Source organism: Armigeres subalbatus, chromosome 3, assembly GCF_024139115.2.
Source record: "Armigeres subalbatus isolate Guangzhou_Male chromosome 3, GZ_Asu_2, whole genome shotgun sequence".
Taxonomy (NCBI): Eukaryota; Metazoa; Arthropoda; class Insecta; order Diptera; family Culicidae; genus Armigeres; species Armigeres subalbatus.
Genome location: NC_085141.1, coordinates 362,585,373 through 362,606,337, shown reverse-complemented (window position 1 = coordinate 362,606,337; position 20,965 = coordinate 362,585,373). Strand labels below are relative to the sequence as shown.

Here is a 20,965-nt window from a genome sequence, read left to right as displayed (position 1 = left end):
CTAACATTAATGACAGCGCTTTGTCAGTTGCTATAAGAGCAGATGAATACCTTTGTAGTTGAATTACAGAAATCAATAGCTCATACACAGCTCCGGCAACAAAAATCAAATGTAAACATTGCGGTTTTGACGTTCCATACTGATAAGCTATTAAAAGAAGCCGTATAAGGTTTACTTAAACGTTGTGTAATCTTCAAAGATGCAGAAGTTGCCTAATAGCTTCGTTGGTTCATTTATATCGCCATTACGCTATATTGTTAGTGCAATAACAACAGCGAAAACGTTTTCATTGTGAATGCTACTCACCGTAATATGGGAAGTTGCTAACAAGCAACACAATTGGATACATGAGCTCTTAGCCGATAAGCTGGATTGCTAATTCAGACAGAGCTGTTTTATGACTATATAAAAGCTGCATAAACGATAAGAGATTAAATATATTCGACACAAACTGACTAGCTGATAGATATTTGGATAATAGTTGAGTTGAAGTTCAAGGGATTATTTGCGGAGGCTTTTATTTTATTCAACATTGGCTGCTTTTATTAAAATATTATACAGCCAAAGGCTAGAAGTTGAAGCTTTTAGCACCAAAATTGTTAGTTGGGTTCCCTCACAAGTCATCAATCAAGAAAAAAATTGAAATTTTGTTCCTGTTCGTTATACCTCAACTTGACAGCAAAGTGCAACTACTCAAAATTGAGTTATTCGCTAAGTACTCAATTTTCAGTAATCTTTGAATACATTGCTTTGAGTTAAATCAAACTGTTCAGTTAAAAGTCGTCATTGGGTTAAAATTACTTAAAATAAGGTGTCCCGATATAGAAAGTTTTGGAGAAAATATTTTTATTTGGGGTTTTCGGTATTTAAAATGTTCAGTGTGGAATGGATTTTGGGGTTTTATTTACTCATATAATATAGTAATTTTAGTTACAGTTTTCTTGAAATAATTCTGAACAAAAAGTTTCGCTCATTGAGAGTGATTAATCGCATCGTATCGCACTAATAAATTCCTTCAAAAGTAGAGTCAGCTGCGATACTTTGGTTTTTGTGGAACATTGTTTGATTTCCCAAAGGTTTATGGCAATCAGGTCATACAGCTTTTTGAGCAGGACCGGCACGTCGGTTCCCAGAACTGGAAAAAGCTTCATCAAAACGTCACGTCTCCTAAGTTACCACAAGGGATAATATGATCCGCAAAAACAACAAAAACGTCGCCTGTTTTAAAGGATGAGTATGCACATGATTACGTGAAGCGATCAAGTTCGTTGTGTTTTCAACCTGAAAGCAAACGAAACAGACGTGTAAGTAAATTCAAATAAACTTTTACAATTCACTATTTTCAGAACAAAAAAAAACAAAAAAAAAAAGGAAAATCAAATACTCACTTTCACCCACCGAATCAGCGGTGTGGCTAAGAATTCTTCGATGGTCATATCTTCTTCCATTTTCCGCTTGATGCCGCAACGTGGCACCTCGAATGTTAACTGGAAATAACACACAAAATATTAACAGGCAACAAGGAATCAGAGATATGAAACATACCGTCTTCTACCACGTTCCATTCGTTTTTTCCATAAGAATTCCAAGTTGCAAAAATGAATCCATACTACAATCCTTGATTGCATTTGGATGAAGCCGTTCGAAGGCTTGTTGGACCTGGAAAGTAATATTTTCGTTATTAGAGGAAGTCAACATACATTTTGAGAACAGTGAACATACCATGAGTTCATTATATGCAAGAAAGTGTGGAAAGGTTTTTATCAAGGAGTTAGTGACATCTGTGGTTTCTCTAAGTAGCAATTGGTGCAAGATCGTGCATTGTGACATTTTTTCAGATATCTCCCTGACGTTCTGCAAAGACGGAGTCAATGTTGCCACGTAGGATGCTAGCTCCTGAATTCCGTCCGGCAACACTATGATCGTTTGCTTTGGCCTTTGGAAAAGTCGTTCTTCCGCATATTACTCACGCGTGTTTCAATGATTCCGGAATGTGGCCCTTTTCCAAGGCCTTTGTATCGCCAGAAGAAATACGACTAAGAAGCAATATTTGTTTAAACATAAGCACTGGGAATATTTACCTCTCTTGGAGCATTAGCACTCACTCGTGTTTTTTTCAGCTGTGGGAAGGCTTCGATGATCTTGATTGCCAATTGTTGCTTCTCACCCCATGACGGATATCTAGAACATAATATTATCAATATTAATATGAAACGAATGACTTCAATATTATAAATATTACCTTTTCTCTTCCAGAATCATCCGCTCGAAATAGAATTTTGTGAGAACTCTATTCATTTTCAACAGCTCTTATAGTGGCAGGAATGGAACCAGCGTTGAGAAGTTTTAGCATTCGTTGGAGTTTTGGTTCGTCGGCCATAATAGATTGTATGGTCTGCAAAATAATGTTTCATGCTGTTTTTATTATTGAAATAATAAATTATTATTTATAAGGAACTTGAAACAGTGCATTTCAATAGATAATTTACCTTTTCATGTTCCGAATTTTCGTTCTCCTTTGGGATCTCACGCTCTTGTTGTGCTGTTATTTTAGAAATAACATTGAGGATGATCTTACGAGGGCCCATCTCCAATATCCCTAATTCTGTCAAGTCACCGCCATCAAGGTATTTAAGAATTTCATCCGTGATTAAGTTAGCTGTGATTATAAATAGTATAAATGCAAATAGAACAGTGACAGGATTCTGCGAGAGGTTTTGATTTTAATATTTAAAATGATTGGAAACGAGACTACATGTGTTCTTTGAGAGTTTACTTTGAAATCAAAGGGAAAAGATACATACTTGAAATGTCGTTATAATATAAATTAGAAAGTTATGAGGAAAAAAATTGGTTTTATTCAATGATGAGTTTTATAAATCCTTTTTTATTCAACAAAAATTTGAGTAAATCTAATCGTCGTAATATTTCAAGCTTATGTACAAGTCATTATCGTTATATTTCAGTTTCCACATGTTATAACATTTGCGCGATAACAATTTATCTTTATTTACTCTGATAAGGTTCTGAGATAGCCTAACTTTAAAAGCAAATAGTGTAAGATCAAACTGAATTATGTCCAGTTGTCCAGAATAATTGTAATGATATCATTTCCGTGACAAACCATCAATAGAATAATCCCATAAAAGCTACCAGTACCCTTAAGATGTTTGACTACATCTTCTTCTTCTTCGTTGGCATTACATCCCCCACTGGGACATTGCCGCCTCGCAGCTTAGTGTTCATTAGGCACTTCCACAGTTATTAACTGCGAGGTTTCTAAGCCAAGTTACCATTTCTGCATTCGTATATCATGAGGCTAACACGATGATACTTTTATGCCCAAGGAAGTCGAGACAATTTCCAATCCGAAAATTGTCTAGACCGGCACCGGGAATCGAACCCAGCCACCCTCAGCATGGTCTTGCTTTGTAGCCGCGCATCTTACCGCACGGCTAAGGAGGTGTTTGACTCATAACTCGGTCGGAAATCGATTCTATTTATCTGCTTATGTTGAATTACATCTATTTCTTGTAAAAGATCGAAAAGTAAGCCTGATGAGTCTATTGTGTTTTTATCGATTAAAGTTGATGATATTATGGATGGATGATTTGTGACATATGTATGATTTAAAATTGAACAGGTTTGCTTGAACGCCAGTCTTTTGATTAAACTTAAAGTCAGATTTATGTAATTTCTGCAAGTTTTTCCCTGGCCTTTAGACTCTTTGAATTTAGCCTCGAATAACAAACAGCTAGCATGGTAGAGAGGCCCGTTTTCAATACATGACTGTGCATAATGGGAAATATGATTGGATTTTGTTTATAGCAATTGATGATGGAAAACATTCAAGGGACATTTTATGGAATTCTAGAGTAGCGTTTTGAAGGTCGTTGATCATTTCTTTAGTTAATCTGTGAGAAAAACAATTATAGCTAATAAGAAGCAATGACGAAATAAGTTGTACTAATTTAGGATTTTGCTCAAGTACTTCATTAAAAATAAAAGGAAATGCACGCATGAGCAGCCATGTCTGTGACGCAGTTTGGCTCAAGGTATTGGTTTTTGAATGCAAAATTTGGTATGTGAAATTTGGGATCGGTTTGACTGAGTCTTCGCATTCTCTAAAGTCGAACGTGTTTATGAGATGATTGATTTTTTTATCTGTAATGATTTTTGACTCTACAGCTTGTTTTAAGATTAGCTTAATTACCATGGGAAAAATTCCTTCGAGGAGATCGTGCATGGGATCAAAGCACATCGTATTAGGCCATCTAAAAAAACGCAGTTTATGTAAAGAACAATCAGCGCGTATTCCACATTCCTTTGAAGTTTTTTTCCTGATTCAAAATAGCAGCTACAACATTTTCTATCGTTCGATGAGTAAACGAATCACCTAGTACACCAGATTTCAAATCTTTTCGTGAAATATAGCATGATCTACAAAATAGATTGGCCGAGGGTCCAAGAAGCCCTTAGATTTCGTGAATGGCCAATGTGTCAACCAAAATGTTTACAAGTGTAGCGCGTAATACCCAGCTTTCTGATGAAGTGTTAATGTTGATAACCTGAGGCGATTCAAGTACAAGAAGATCGTTGATCATGTCTTCAAGAACGACTTCGAAGCCATAGTTTTTCAGCACACTTGTTTTGACCATAAGGGCCACATAAATCCTATCCAAAGATGAATTTACCCGTAAAACGAAATTTTGGATCTTGAATGAAAAGACGGTCAATTTATTTTTCCCTTTACGTGACCCGAGAGGATTTGAATATTCGACATCATCGACGTGAAGTGATAATCGCAATGCATGAGGATGGTCTTGGAAAAATGGGTGGTTTGCATATTGTTTGCTGTCCTTGTACGATACTATTGAACCATCGGTACTTGCTTCCTCTGCATTAAGCATGATTCGAGCTTCATGATTTGTCAAAACAAGGCGTAATGTGTCAATAATGGAAACAGGGTTGGGAAAAATCAAATTTTCAAAAAATCGAGGATGATCAAACTCACCCGCGATCTTACTTTTAAATTATCAGATGATAAAAACTCGCCAGCGATTAAGAATCGTTTGAAAATCGATCCTTGATTTGAAGCACTTACCGTTACATTTTGAACACTTTTTCCTTACTACCATGAAACCATAACGCCAAATAGAAGATATAACGGGACTGTTTACAATTAGCTGATCATAGTAAAGATTAATGTTTGAATGAAAATTCTGTGCTTATTATCGTTTGAGTACACTATTTGAGAAGTTGTCGCCGGCGACAACTCGCCTACTGTTTTCACGCGAAAAGTTTTCACATGAAAATTGCAATCATTATCGTCTGATTATGATTCAGCACAACACTGAATGGAAATTTAGTGAACCATGTCTTTCTTCATTTTTATCTATGGTGTGGCATTTGGGAACTTGATTCTTTTCTGAAATTTCTTTCCTCTAGCTATCCCTAACAAAGTTGAGGTTTTGACTTTGGTTTTCCCTAACACTTTTTCGACCGGCTCAGGTATCGTACAGTCGGCTTTCTATATCAAAAAGTTTATATTGTTTTGAGGGGTTGAAACGTTTGAAGTTATGTCTGGGATGAACAAAGAATTTATCAAACTGATTGAATATTCACGTTCAAGTGAATTTTCACTGTTCATGTTTCTTTTTACATGAGTCATAGCATGTCATTGACACCAAGAAATAATCCTTGAAAATCCGGAAAGAAATTGTTGTACTTTCTTTTCAGGAAGAGAAACATCGCACCGCAATTCCGTAATCATCTCTGTGAATTCCGTCGTGATTTCTTGCAACGAAACATCGTTGTCGTAGAAGAGTGGATTTTTAATTAAGGGTGTTGGTGATTTCAACTCATGCTCAGGGATCGGTATTGGGGGAGGCGAGGGAACTTACGGCATGGCAGTTTCCTCTTCCTCTTCAACATCTTCTGACGAATGACATGACAGAAAAGGCTTTTGAAAACTCACGAAAAAGCTGAAAAGCGAGGCACATAGTGGGCATCTCAGTGGAATTGCCGACTTTTTACTGGTGGTCACTTTATGCACCATTGAAAGGTGCTTCTTAACATTCTACAGGTCACCCGTAATAAAATCGTTGCAACCGACAATGCAGCTATTCATCCCTCAAAACTCAAATACAAATTTTCAAACGGAGGATTTTTTAAATATTAAGCAGATAGCACTTACCAGTGAGCTTACGGTAACTTTTGTCGTCAAGTTTAGCTTTTAGTTGGTCCATTTTAATTTTCTCACAATTTCCGCTTTCTTATTCAGAGACTGATGTTTAAACACTCACTGTCGTGGTAACATAAGACTACAAATGAATGACGTGAATTGTTTTTTCATCCAAAATACAGTACAGCTAAAGTACTTGGCTTTGAGTACTTTCAAAGAAAGAAAAGGAGAACAACTCAAAATCAAGATAAATCGTCATCCAAAACAAAAACATTCATTGAACCCAAAATGAAGTTTTTGCCTTAACCACAAATTTATGTTGAATGAACCTACCGACAAGTACAAGATTGTATCCAAATCAGAAGTGTCAAGAAAGTACTTAATTTTGAGTTCATCAAAATCAGGCCCGTATCCAGAGTCTATCATTTGGAGTGTAAAGTATACGCGGAATTATAGCCGCTATCGAAATTGGATTTTCTCGCAATCCATACGTTAAACCTAATTTCGGAAGTAGTGCGCTGTACAGCACATCACCAAATGAAAACAGCGCACCACTTCCGAAGTTAGGTTTAACGTATGGGTTGTGAGAAAATCCAACTTTGTTCGCGGTTATAATTCGGTTTTGCACCGAATTGATAATATGAATTCAACGAGTGTTGTATTCTAGACTAATGATTAAAAATATACTTTTTTTCGCTGGAAATAATTAAAAGGACAGGAAACAGTTATAAGACAAAATACTCAACAAAAAACGATATTTATTTAATGACATTCACATCGATTAATAGGAAGTCACGTCTACGCTATTTTAATGACTACCATAAGTCGTCTCGGCATGATTTTTTTGTAAATTTCAGTTCAATTTGTCGCATTGATCCATTCTTCGAGTTAGCAGTTCGGAGTTGAAAGATGAAGGAAAATATCGGAATACCTCAACTAAGAGGGGATAATTTTGTGAACTGGCAGTACAGTGTCCAGCTACACTTGGAAGCCGTGAGAAGTATCGGAATCGCTTGAAAAAGATGTGCCTGCTGCGGATCTTGAGCGAAAAGAGTTCCTCAAGATAGATCGCAAGACGAAGTCTATCCTAGTGAGTTTCATTGCGGATAAATGCCTGGAGATCGTTCGAGAAAAGCAAACGGCTAAGGCGATGTGGAAAGAGCTCGAAGATATGTTTGTCAAGAAGTCAGTTGCAAGTCAGGCCGTTTTAAGGAAGCAAATAGCAAGACTCAGAATGCGAGAAGGTTCGACTATGCGAAGTCATTTTCAAGATTTTGATGAACTGGTGCGACAACTGAAAACAGTAAGGGCAAAGCCACAGGAGAGTGATCTGGTGGCGCAGCTATTCCTCACATTGCCACTGATCACCAAAGATTATTTGCAAAGCTTGAGGACCAAGGATAAGCCGTTCATAGTAGAGGATGGCGTTTCGTTGGTCGGTCAATATGAAGGAGAAATTCGAGGCGTTATTATGGCTGGAGTGCATTTTGAAATGAAGAATATGGTTTATCTACCAGATCTGCATGGAAACCTATTGTCTGTCAAAAAATTATCCGAGTCGTAGATCGTAGATCGAATTGCTATTCGAATTGCTATTCACGAATCAAAATGGGAGAGATACAGCTATTCTAAAAACATGAAGATAGAGTAATAGCGAAGCACGCCTGAGAGGTAATCTTTACGAGCTTGAGTTGGTGGCAGACCCCGTTGTACCTTGCATCAATCTGCGTGCGGCGGATGTGAGTTTGCTTTTGCATAGTGTATTCTGATGTATGTGGACTGATAGACCCCTCACGCTGGGGAGGGGCTCGATATTTCATGTCCTTTATAGATGTTTATAGTCACTTCGCCATCATTTTAAACATCAAGAAGAAGTCGCAGGTGTTTGAATGTTTCAAAGAATATGAAGCGATGGCGTCGTCACACTGGAACTTGAAAATAAGTAAGCTGACTGTAAATCAAGGAAAAGAGTATTGCTCAAATGATCAACGAAATTTGTTCAGGGAGAAAGAATTCAAATCCAACCGACAGTGGCTTATTCGCCACTACAGAATGGCGTGGCTGAGAGGTTTAATCGTACACTGGTGGAGCAGATTAGGAGTATGCTCATTGGCTCAAGAATTTCCAAGAATATGTGGTGCGAAGCCGCACTTACTGCTTCATACTTGATCAACAGAAGCTCAACTAATGCTATCGCAGAAAAAGTGCCACCGACTGAACGTTGGACGAAGACTTATTTGACAGACTGACGTTTTTGAAGATGTGTCATAACAATCTGATGAAAATCCTGGAGCGCTTCCTTCGCAATTAATACGTGAGAACTGTGTAGAGTCAACCACGAGGCGCATCGAACGAGAGCACAGGATCCCAGGTAAGTTCATGATTTGTTCCACTGGGTTAAGGGCAACATCTGCTGGTAAAATGTGTTGTTCCATAGATCCACCGACTACCTATGATGAAATTATGAGCCGTGATGATCGTGACTGCTGGACGGTTGCCATACATGATAAACTGAAATCCATGAATGACAATGGTGTTTGGAAATTAGTGCGTTGTCGTAGAACAGCAAGACTACTGCAGTCCAGATGGGTATTCTGTGCCAAACAAGACAAAAATGGCAATACAATTTGGCACAAAGCAAGGCTCGTTGTTAAAGGTTACCTTAAAAAAAACAGAAATAGATTTTCAAGACACATATGCCCCAGTACCAAAACATTCGACGATACGGACAATACACAGTTCAGAAGTAATTCCACTTCCATCAAGAAGATGTGAAAACTGCCTTTTCACATGGAGAGTTAAGTTAAACCATACCCGTTACCACTTTGTGCGAGATCAAGTCGCTGAAGGAAAACTTGAAATATTGGCAATTGGAATTGAACATCAACTAACAGACATCTGCACAAAAGCTCTGGATGGTGAACAGTTCCGAACACTCCTTTTTTTTAATTCTTTATTAAAGTGTTTTTTTTTTTAATTTTAAAATTAAGTTCAACACTTTCCGAACACTCCGAAGGAATCTAAGATTAAACGATCGAACGATTTTTTTGATCATTCCATAACAAGCTAATATAATCATATAATATAATTATATGAAGTAAAATTTTGTTCCTGTTCGTTATACCTTCGTCGTACGAATTACTTCACGATGAAATTCAAAGTCCCTTGAATCTAGCATACTTCGTTCCCACCATAAGTCGTTACCTCACTTACTCAATATTCTTTAAGTCGAAGCAATGCATTTTCACCTCGCTAACTCGATATTGTCAAAATGGTTCACATGCACTATATACACGGTCTCTGGCTATTTGGCCGAAGCCGTTTGGCCGAATAGCTAAAAATAAACTTAGATTGTGAGTAGTGAAAAGTAAGTATTTAGTAGTGAGAAGTGAGAGTGAGGAACTCCAAGTAAAAATTGCGCAGTGAGAAGTCGAAAGTGGAAAGTGAGTGATGAAAAGCGAAAAATTACAAGAAAAAGAAAGTGAGAAGTGAGAGGAAAGTAGAATGAGTGAGAAGTGAAAATTAAGAAGTGAGAATTGAGAAGTGAGTAGTGCTGAAACTTTCTGTGCTGTGAGCTTTCTTCTTCTTTATTCCCTCTTCCTTCTACTATCTTTCTTTTTCTTTTCTTTACCTTTTCCCTTATTTTTACAGTTTCCCGAAAGTTCAGGGTCCACAGGTCAGATTCCACCGCATGCAGCAGCGTATTCGTGGCCTTCCACGAAGCCGTCGACCACTTTCTGATTCTCTGTTGAATATTGTTTTCGCTATTCTTTCTTCCGACATTCGCACTAAGAGACCAGCCCTCTGAAGTATGCCGTATTTTATACGATTCACAATATTTTCTTCTTTGTATACTTGAACAGCTCATGATTCATGCGTCTCCGAGTATTGTACGCAGCACTTTTCGCTCGAAAACCTCGAAAGCTCTCCAGTCCGCCTCTTTTTATGTCCATGCTTCATGTCCACAAAGGGCCACTGGTAGAGTCAGAGTTTTGTATAAAGCAAATAATTCCGTCTGCATGCTGCGGGACCTAAGCTGGTAACGTAATTCGTAAAAGGCCATATTAGCAGCAGCAATACGTCTTTTGATTTCACGGGAAACGTCATTGTCACATGTCACAAGTGTTCCAAGGTAAACAAATTCTTCAACTACTTCTAACACATCTCCATCAAGCGCTACCTCTCGTGGCAGACCATGTACTTTGTCTTGGTACAGTTAATGGTTAAGCCTATCCTCTCCATCTCCCTCTTCAGTGGGACAAAAGCCTCCACTACTGCTCTGCGTTCGATTCCAATAAGGTCGATGGCGTCCGCAAAGCCCTGGAGCATATGCGACGTTAGAAATAAATGAGAAGTAAAAAGTAGGATGTGAGTAGTGAGAAATGCTAAATGAGTAGTGAACAGTGAGAAGTGAAAACTGAGAAATGAGAAACTCGAAGCAAGGAGTAAGAAATGAAAAATGAAAGTGAAAAGAAGCAAGTGATATGTGAGAAGTTTGAAGAGAAATGAGAAGTGCTAAGTGATTGATGAGTAGTGAGAATTAAGAAGTGAAAAATGAGGAGTGAGGGGTGAGAGGTGAGAATTGAAAAGTAAGAAATAAGAAATGAGAACTGAGGACCGAGGAGTTAGAAGTGGAATGTGATTGGTGAGAAGTGAGATGTGAGAATTGAAAACCCTTTTTTCAATTTCCTTCAATCCATCTTTTGCTCCTTTTTCCCTTCTTCCTTCTTCCCTACTTCCTTTTTCCTTTTTTCTTATTCATTATTCCCTCTTCCTTCTACTTTCTTTCTTTTTCCTTTTCATGTACCCTTTCCCTCGTGTCTTGTTCTTTCTTTCCTCTTTCTTCTACTCTCTCCCGTTTTCATACTTAATTCGCCTTCTATCTACCTTATTCCTTCTATCTCTTTTCCTCTTCCTCATTCTTTCGTCCCTTTTCCTTCTGCCGTCTTCTTTCTTCCTACTCTCTTCTTACTTCTTCCTTTTTCCTTTGTATTTGTTTTTTCTTCCTTCTTACTTCTTCCTCCTTCCTTCTTCATTCGGTGATATATCTCTCCACTCACTTCTCATTTCTCAACATTTCACTTCTCACGTCCCAATTATTATTCCTCACTACCCACATCTTGCTTCTGTTTTCCTCACTACTCACTTTCTCCGTGATGAACTTACTTTTAAGATAAAAAATCACGTTAATAAAGTATTCAAAAAAAATCACTACTCACTTCCTGCTTTTCACTTCGTAACCATCGCATCTCATTTTTCGCCACTCACTTCTTACTTCTTATTCATCACTTCCCACTACCCATTTCTCATTCTACTGTACTCATCTCACTACTAAGTACTCACTTCCATTTCTCAGTACTCATTTCTCACTACCCTGTACTCACATCGAACATCTCATTCTTCACTTCTCAGTTCTCAATTTTAACTGTTCATTTCGTAAATCTCACTTCTCCCTTCACTTTAAACTATTCGGCTAAATGATCCTTTCTTCCATTTCGGCCAAATGACCTTAAACTATATTACTACATATTATGGAAAGTATTTGATATTTTAGGGATTATTTTTTATTTTCCGTTTGAGAAGTTGGCAAAATATTTAGGAGTGTATCATTCACCACCATAAATCATCTATTGTATTGAGTTAAATGTGGAAAAATACTAAACAACAAATGAAGAAACATCAAATGCTGCAAACATCAAAAGTATACGAACAAAAATACGAAGGAACAAAGTTTTCCCAATTTTCATTTATTTTCTCAAATTTTGTCAAATTTTGAAATTTAATTTTAAACCGCATTTAAACATCCATTGAAGTTTTTATTATAACCAAAAATCAAAATTTCCTCGAAATCTATTGAAAATCTAATTGAAAATAACGTAGGTCCCGTAGCGTAGTTGGTTACACGTTCGCCTTACAAGCGGATGGTCATGGGTTTGATTCCCAGCCCCTCCACCAAACCCTCGTCAGTCGCCGGATCCGCAGCCCATACGGTGGCGTTTTGGGGTACGCGCCTTTCCGTCACGGCTGTCTAATGACGACTGAAAACTTGTTCTTCTCGGAGGCATTCCTCCAACGTTACCCGGATAAATGGCAACCGAACAATGCAACGATCATTGGATACATGCATGGACAAACGGACACAATGGACTCACGATGAGATGGACTAGCAACGACAACAATAACTGAATAATGGAAATTTAAAAATAGATTCTATTTGGATTCTGTTCAGCAGAATACCACAGTAGATCTCGGAACAGTAGCAGTTATGAAACATAGAGTGCCTACCAAATCAAAGAAAGGAATAAAAAAATTTGTTTTTAGAAATTTTAAAAAATATCATAGTACCCCCTCTAAAAGCGGTTTTGTTGGGCATTAGAGGGTTGGGTCTTGGTCTTGCGTAAGTTTTTTGAAAGCTCGTTACGTTGGGTGATTCCCCAAGGACCCTCTCTTTTCTGCCCGTGTCTCACTGGCTTCAACATTGAAAAAAGATCTGGCCCTACTTGTCAAAATTCACATACATAAAGATTAAAAAACGATAATCCCTAGAAATCAACTCCAAAATACAGAATCGCTGTCTTCGACGATTGGTCGTACAGAATTACTACTTAACATACTGTGTTATACAATGAACTGACAACTCAAGGCCCAGTGGACCAGTGCAGCCTTTTTTGCTTAAAAATAGCTTTCACGACCCTCAGTACGCTAGACTGGTGCTTTTAAACAACTAAGCTACGAAGAACTTCCGTCGGCCTTCGCAACTTAGCGGCTACTGAATGAGCCCGAGATTCCGGTTGTAACGCGGCGCCGCCTTTAAAATGGGTGCGATTCAATTTGGTCTCATTTAGGAAACAAGCATTGCTATTGAATTTTGTATTTTGTAATTTTGCTGGTTCGGGAATTCGAGATCAATTTTTAATGTGACCCCGAGTAGGACAGCTTAACAGATATACCGTGCTCATAACTATTTCGAACAAAGGCTGTTCGATTCGGAATGTTCGGAATTGTTGTGAAATTACAACTTTGTGTTGGAAAAAATGTCAAACCAAATAATCAAAACGCATTTAAAATAACTAAATTGTTTAATAATTTTGTTTTACTTCCTAATCGGGCACTTAAAGGCTATTCAAAAAATCAAGTGCATTGGTAAAATTAGTTGACTGTGGATTTTTTTTTCCATTTCAGCAATTTTAAAGTTATGTAGAAGAAGACCATCTGATGGCCACTCTGGAACTAAAGAAGGATAACAGCAGGGACTACAGGTCATTTATTAGAGTTCTTACGTGGTTGTAATGTTAACGATTCATAAGTTATATTCTCTAATATATTGGATATTTTAAATACCGTTTGCTTTGATATATTGTTATATTTGAGATATAACATTTCTAGGAACTTTTTTCAAATGGGCGTAATTAACTTCGGCCGTGAATTTTGGAACTCTATAAACTATTTTAGTCAACAAACATGCCCATCAGAAAAAATAGATTCCGAACTGGATCGAGTAAGAGTCGTTTCATATTTCAAGGTGAAATACAATTACGTCTATTTTTGAAACGTTCTTAGATTTGCTAAATGCAATAAATGTTTTGTCAAGATTTATAACAAACTATAAGAACCTGCACAATATCAACAGCCAACTACTAAACGATGCCCAAAGAGCACTCAACGTATCATAGCGACTCAGACATAACACACAATCGTTGTGTAGGTTCACCATCCCCTTGCGGATCAACGCCAAAAGGTATCTCAAACTAACCGTGAACAAACCAAACAGTTCCAACACTAACAAAGAACCTTGGTGGAACAGCGAGTCGACCCCTTCGCGATTGCAAACCCGCGAATACTCAAACAACAGCGCAAACCGCATGCTTCGCGAAGGTGCTCGTACCTGTTCTGTAGGTGTTTTACTGTCTAGTAGCGTCCATCTGACCCTCACGGCCATTCGGTTACCAATGCAACCGTACAACCATCACTCACCATCGCCTCTGCGGCTATTCCGCGCAAACCTCTCACTCAAAGTTTTCCATGTGTAGTAGGAACGAACAGTATAGTAAGTATCCACTATCCAACAGAACCCACGTCGGATTGACGTCGCGCGCCCAGTCAGTCGATCTCGAACCGTGTCCGTAGAAGGAAGCAAAAGTTTCTTCATCCATTCGCGATATCGCGATCCGTGAGTGGTGCTGCGACGTTATAACAAAGGTAAACGGCGTTTTGGAGCGAGGCTCCTTCAAGCAAAGGGGTGTTGTGTTGTGAGCGCGGGTGGGGTTGCGATTCAGGTGACGCGGTTGCTTGTGTTGTACGAAAAAAACAAAGTTAAATCTTCGGATCCAGAGAAAGACTTTTCCGTTTTTGGGGGGTATTTTTTGGGGTCGTGTTGTGAAGATCAAAGCGAAGTGAGTGTGCCGTCTGTCTGCAACCGTTATTCAAAGGGCATAATTTCAGACTCAATATGCGACCGCGACGAAAACGATTCGTTACGCCTATACTGTATCAAACTCGAAAAGGGAAGAATTGCCACAAAACAACGAATCCGAAGCTAGAGTAGTGATGTGAACAATTTTTGACGAATTAGTGATGATGATTTTGACGGTTACGCTGGCACGGATGATGGCTAGACCTTCTGTTGTAACTCATTGGGGCAACCTACTATTAAAACTGCCAAACAAGACGATCATTGTTTAGTGGATATTGTAGTCGTAGTGTTTGTTGATATGATCGCTGTAAAAAGTATTTGCCGCTGCTGCTGCTGCTCACCTAGTCTGGAAGTGCGCGTCACATGGTGTTGGACAATCAAAATCGAATTTTTAGGATTGAGTAATATTGCTGTATGCTACACCAGCCGATGTTCGGCTATGTCCTCCCTGTCTGCCTGCATGCGGTCACCGGGCCAGTATGCTACAGGGCCGTCTAATTTATCGCCGTCTGTGGATGTTAATGAGCATGGGGGAAGCAAAGAGGGTTCATGAATAAGAAATAACGTACCAGTTATTATTTAAATTGTGAAAATCTATGTACATTTTTTGTCTCCCTTACAATACTGAAAGTAAAGTTAGAGGAGAACTTTAGTTTTTCGAGTCCCAAAACTCTCTTTGCAACTAAAGCCGATTTATTCTTAAAACCTTAACAGACGAAGTCATACAATCCCACATAATTCCACCACTAATTTAACGTCTTGAATGATAAGAGTATAAAGTCAAGACATGAATCTTATGCAGCTGAGATTCGAAATACATGTTTGTTTCAGGATACATAGTTAGTAGTGGACTTAATCACAAATGTAAGAACTTGACGATTTCTGCAAAAAAAAAGACTACACAATTCTTGTTAATACAAAAAGTGTAAGGGAATTGCTCCGTTTTCCATTTCACTGAACATTTATTCATCTCATCGTGAAACAAAGAAATACGGGACCAATTTCGTCGCTTTCTTCTGCTAACATGCGTGCTCACGCAATTGTGTAATTTTCGACTTAGCGATAAATAGATATGAAATCTTTGAACAAGAAGAACACCATATCTAGTTGTTCATTTACAGCAATTACAATGCAACATCAACGACTGTTGAGACTATTGCAAACCAAATTATATCAATCATAGTAACTGTTCCTAAGCGTTCATTTGATCAGAAACAAAGCAAAGAATAGCAAATAAAACAGTTTTCCTTCTTTTGTCTATTCAATGGCGAACATCTAGCCGGCCGTTGTTTTTCGAAAATTGAAAATTTAGATAACTCAATATCAAACTCTCAAATCAATAGTTTTGTCAAACTTTTGTTATGTCCTCATCATTGGTTCATACCCAATATGGTCAAATAAGTACAGTCGACTCTCTACACCTCGATGTTCTATATCTCGATAACTTTTTCTCGATATCGTTGGTTTTCTCGGTCCCTTCAATCTACATACATTTTTGCTTTGTACATCTCGATAACTAACCTCCCTATCTCGATATCACTTTATGTCGATATGTTCTGGTCATATTTTGTTCCCTATGTCGATAAATTCAAATTTCAGAGCTACTAGACCAGCTTGGAACAATAACAGACTCGTCACAAACAAGATGTGACATTTGTTTTGTTGTCGTTCTTCATAGCAACCAGCTTTTTTGACCCAGTACGCATTTGTTTTCCATCCACTCCTGGATCTCTCCTTACCTCGATGGTCCCTTCAATATCGAGATGTGGAGAGCCGACTGTATATATGCGCATCATGTGGACCCAATTTTCTTGAATGCGAGATGTTCAATAGCACCCCCAAATCGTTCTCATGTTCAACCCAAGGTATCCACAAGATCAATCAAGACTATTGAAATGTCCTAATCATCGGGGTGGGGCACAGTTGTATAGAAAAACGAAAACTTCATCCAATCAAATGGGTTCAAGATTTTTCTGAATCGTTTGGGGATCTCAAGCATCAGTGCAAATTATGGGCTCGTCCCTGCTTTCCGCATCGTGATTTAAATTTCTATGGAGATTATTAGGCCAAAGCGTATTTTTTTACATTTTTGCTCTTAGCGACTTCTTATATATCGTCAATCACGTGACTCAATACGTTAGCATATAGTCTGAAAGATGCCGAAATTGCTGAAGAAATGTCTACAAAAATGTTAGGCGCTTCGAAAATTGATTGTTTAAAATATGCAAGAAATTAGTGTTTCTGCCAGCAAAACCGGTTAGCATATGGTTCTTAGAGGGCAAACCCCCTTTTCCCTCTTGTCGGGATTTTAACTTTGTGAAATGATTCCAAATAACTCCCATTAGTTCCGAATCCGAACTCCTAAAAGCTCAAAAAATTTATAAAACATTCAGTTAAATTACTGGTCCATGTAGTTCGGCAGTACTGGCAGAATAAACGATGTTTTGCATATGGTTTGCAATCAATATTCGAAGTGTTATAACTTTTTTCGAAGTTACTTGGCATCTTTTGGATTATTCTTTAACGCAATGAGCCACTTGGCTTACGAAATCTCTAGGAATAAAAATGCAAAAATATACATTTTCTCATACTAATTTCCATACAAACTTCAAACGCGATGAGGACAGCGAGGGCACAATTGTTTTGAGATTCCGAATGGTTTCGAAAAATCATGGCTTTGAGAAAAAAAAATTACCACGAGGCCCCATTGTAATACCCAATCCGGTCCAATAAGTGAACCCAACTTTCTTGATGTTCAATGTACTGCACATTCTCGAGTTCAACCCAAGATGTAGATACTATATCTTGATATCTCTTCCTATGTCGATGGTTTGCTAGAACTCTTCAATCTACATACATTTTTGCTTTTCACAATTCGGTATCTTTCCTATCTCGATTTCTTTCTAATTCGATGAGCTCATTCATTTTTTCATTTATTTAGTTTACATCTAAACAGATAACACTGAATCAACAATTTGACGCCACAATACACGGTTCGAGGCCGCATCTCTCCATCCTCGAATACGCCCCACGCTCGCCAAGTCGTTTTGCACCTGGTCTGCCCACCTCGCTCGCTGCGCTCCACGCCGTCTCGTACCTACCGGATCGGAAGCGAATACCATCTTTGCAGGGTTGCTGTCCAGCATGCTGGCAACATGCCCTGTGCATCGTACCCTTCCGGCTTTAGCTACCTTCTGGGTACAGGGTTCGCCGTAGAGTTGGGCGAGCTCATGGTTCATTCTTCGCCGCCACACACCGTCTTCTTGCACACCGCCAAAGATGGTCATAAGCACCCGTGTCTCGAATACTCCGAGTGCTTGTAAGTCCTCTTCGAGCATTGTCCATGTTTCATGTCCGTAGAGAATAACCGGTCTTATAAGCGTCTTGTACATGACACATTTTGTGCGGTGGCGAATCTTTTTCGACCGCAGTTTCTTCTGGAGCCCGTAGTAGGCCCGACTTCCACAGATGATGCGCCTTCGTATTTCACGACTAACATTGTTATCAGCCGTTAACAAGGATCCGAAGTAGACGAATTCCACGACCACCTCGAAGGTATCCCCTTCTATCGTAACACTGCTTCCCAGGCGGGCGCTGTCGCGCTCGATTCCGCCCACAAGCATGTACTTTGTCTTTGACGCATTCACCACCAGTTCAACTATTGTTGCTTCACGTTTCAGGTGGGTGTACAATTCAGCCACCTTTGGAAATGTTCGCCGACAATGTCCATGTCATGCGTGAAACAAATAAATTAACTAGATCTGTTGAAAATCGTACCCCGGCTGTTACACCCGGCTCTTCGCCTGACACCTTCAAGCGCAATGTTGAACAACAGGTACGAAAGTCCATCACCTTGTTTTAGTCCCCGGCGCGATTCGAACGAAGTGGAGTGTTCGCCCGAAATCTCCACACAGTTTTGCACACCATCCACCGTTGCTTTGATCAGTCTGGTAAGCTTCCCAGGGAAGCTGTTCTCGTCCATTATTTTCCATAGCTCTACGCGGTCTATACTATCGTATGCCGCCTTGAAAGCAACGAACAGATGGTGCGTTGGGACCTGGTATTCACGGCATTTTTGAAGGATTTGCCGTACAGTAAAGATCTGGTCCGTTGTCGAGCGGCCGTCAACGAAGCCGGCTTGATAACTTCCCACGAACTCGTTCACTAATGGTGCCAAACATTTTGTAGGCGGCATTAAGGATGGTGATTGCTCGAAAGTTCTCACACTCCAGTTTGTCGCCTTTCTTGTAGATGGGGCATATAACCCCTTCCTTCCACTCCTCCGGTAGCTGTTCGGTTTTCCAGATTCTGACTATCAGTTTGTGCAGGCAAGTGGCCAGCTTTTCCGGGGCCATCTTGATGAGCTCAGCTCCGATACCATCCTTATCAGCTGCTTTATTGGTCTTTAGCTGTTGAATGGCATCCTTAACTTCCCTCAAGGTGGGGGCTGGTTGGCTTCCATCGTCCGCTGAACTGACGTAGTCATCTCCTCCGCTGCCTTGACTTTCACTGCCTGTACTCTCAGCGCCATTCAGATGTTCCTCGTAGTGCTGCTTCCACCTTTCGATCACTACACGTTCGTCCGTCAAGATGCTCCCATCCTTATCCCGGCACATTTCGGCTCGCGGCACGAAGCCTTTGCGGGATGCGTTGAGCTTCTGATAGAACTTGCGTGTATCTTGAGAATGGCACAGCTGTTCCATCTCCTCGCACTCCGCTTCTTCCAGGCGGCGTTTCTTCTCCTGAAAAAGGCGGGTCTGCTGTCTCCGCTTCCGTCTATAACGTTCCACGTTCTGCCGGGTACCTCGCTGCAGCGCGACCGCCCGCGCTGCGTCCTTCTCCTCCAGAATCTGTCTGCACTCTTCGTCGAACCAATCGTTCCGTCGACTTCGACCCATATACCCGACGTTGTTCTCCGCTGCGTCGTTAATGGCTGCTTTGACTATATTCCAGCAGTCCTCACGAGGGGCCCCATCGAGCTCACCCTCTTCCGCCAACGCTGCCTCGAGATGCTGCCAGTATGAAGTGGCGACATCAGGTTGCTTCAGTCGCTCTAGGTCGTACCGCGGCGGTCGTCGGTACCGAACATCGTTGATGACGGATAGTTTTGGGCGCAGTTTAACCATCACCAGATAGTGGTCAGAGTCGATGTTAGCGCCACGATATGTCCTGACGTCGATAATGTCGGAGAAGTGCCGTCCATCAATCAGAACGATTTGTGATTCTGTCTGCAGTGGTGATCTCCAGGTGTACCGATACGGGAGGCTGTGTTGGAAGTAGGTGCTGCGAATGGCCATATTCTTGGAGACGGCGAAATCAATTAGTCGTAGGCCATTTTCGTTCGTCTGCCGGTGAGCGCTGAACTTTCCAATAGTCGGTCTAAACTCCTCCTCTTGGCCAACCTGAGCGTTCAAATCTCCTATGATGATTTTGACGTCGTGGCTTGGGCAGCTGTCGTACTCACGTTCCAGCTGCGCGTAGAATGCGTCCTTATCATCATCAGTGCTTCCGGAGTGTGGGCTATGGACGTTGATTATGCTGAAGTTGAAAAACCGGCCTTTGATCCTCAACCTGCACATTCTTTCATTGATCGGCCACCACCCGATCACGCGCCTTTGCATATCGCCCATCACTATGAAAGCTGTTCCCAGCTCGTGTGTGTTTCCGCAGCTCTGGTAGATGGTATGATTACCTCTAAACGTTCGCACCATTGATCCCTTCCAACAAACCTCCTCCAGCGCTACGATGCCGAATCCACGGTCCTTGAGCACATCGGCGAGTATGCGTGTGCTCCCGAGGAAGTTGAGAGATTTGCAGTTCCACGAACCGAGTTTCCAATCGCTAGTCCTTTTTCGTCGCAGTGGTCTTCGCCGATGGTTCCGGTCCGTACTCTCTTGTTGATTGTTCGTTGCGAGAGTTTTTTTTTTTTGGCTGGCTTGCAGGGCCTGACACCAAACCCCCTAAATTTCCGGAGGACCATTCCTCCTTATTTCCGGTGGACCATGGTGCACAGTTTCACTTAGAGTCCCTCGCAGGCACTCGGACGATGATCAGCCGCCCCTAACATAGAGAACAGACGCTGTTGTGAGCCAATCCTGACATGGAGAACAGACGCTCAATAAGATTTGCACCTCCGGAGAGGAGCAAACCCCCCCCTTCCCTGTCAGCATACGACCATAGTTCCCACCGGGGTTGGTTACCCGATCTTCCCTAAGGTTGCTCGTATCCCGGCCAGCACCGCGGGAAGGTAGGGATAGGAGTTGCTGGGTAAGAGGCTAAGGACCGCGAGATGGGGTCTATTTTATTCCTTCAGGTACGCGAAGTACCAATGGTACGCTTTACCCAGCATTTGCCTTGCCGATGTGCTA

General features: G+C 40.4%; 1 protein-coding gene and 1 pseudogene across 3 annotated transcripts in view; one reads left to right on the top strand and one right to left on the bottom strand.

The window, feature by feature from the left end:
* Positions 1-983: 983 nt before the first annotated feature.
* LOC134222866 (uncharacterized) lies at positions 984-6,248 on the bottom strand (annotated as a pseudogene).
* Positions 6,249-14,014: 7,766 nt separating this feature from the next.
* The window catches only part of LOC134226285 (tetraspanin-11-like), an 86,426-nt gene continuing 79,475 nt past the window's right edge, over positions 14,015-20,965 (top strand). The window contains exon 1 of one of the 3 annotated variants that reach the window (XM_062706956.1): positions 14,015-14,383. The gene's annotated coding sequence lies outside the window, so the exon portion shown is untranslated. Of the gene's footprint in view, positions 14,384-14,439; positions 14,578-20,965 lie in introns of those variants that run through there. The other 2 variants (XM_062706955.1, XM_062706958.1) reach the window with 2 other exon arrangements.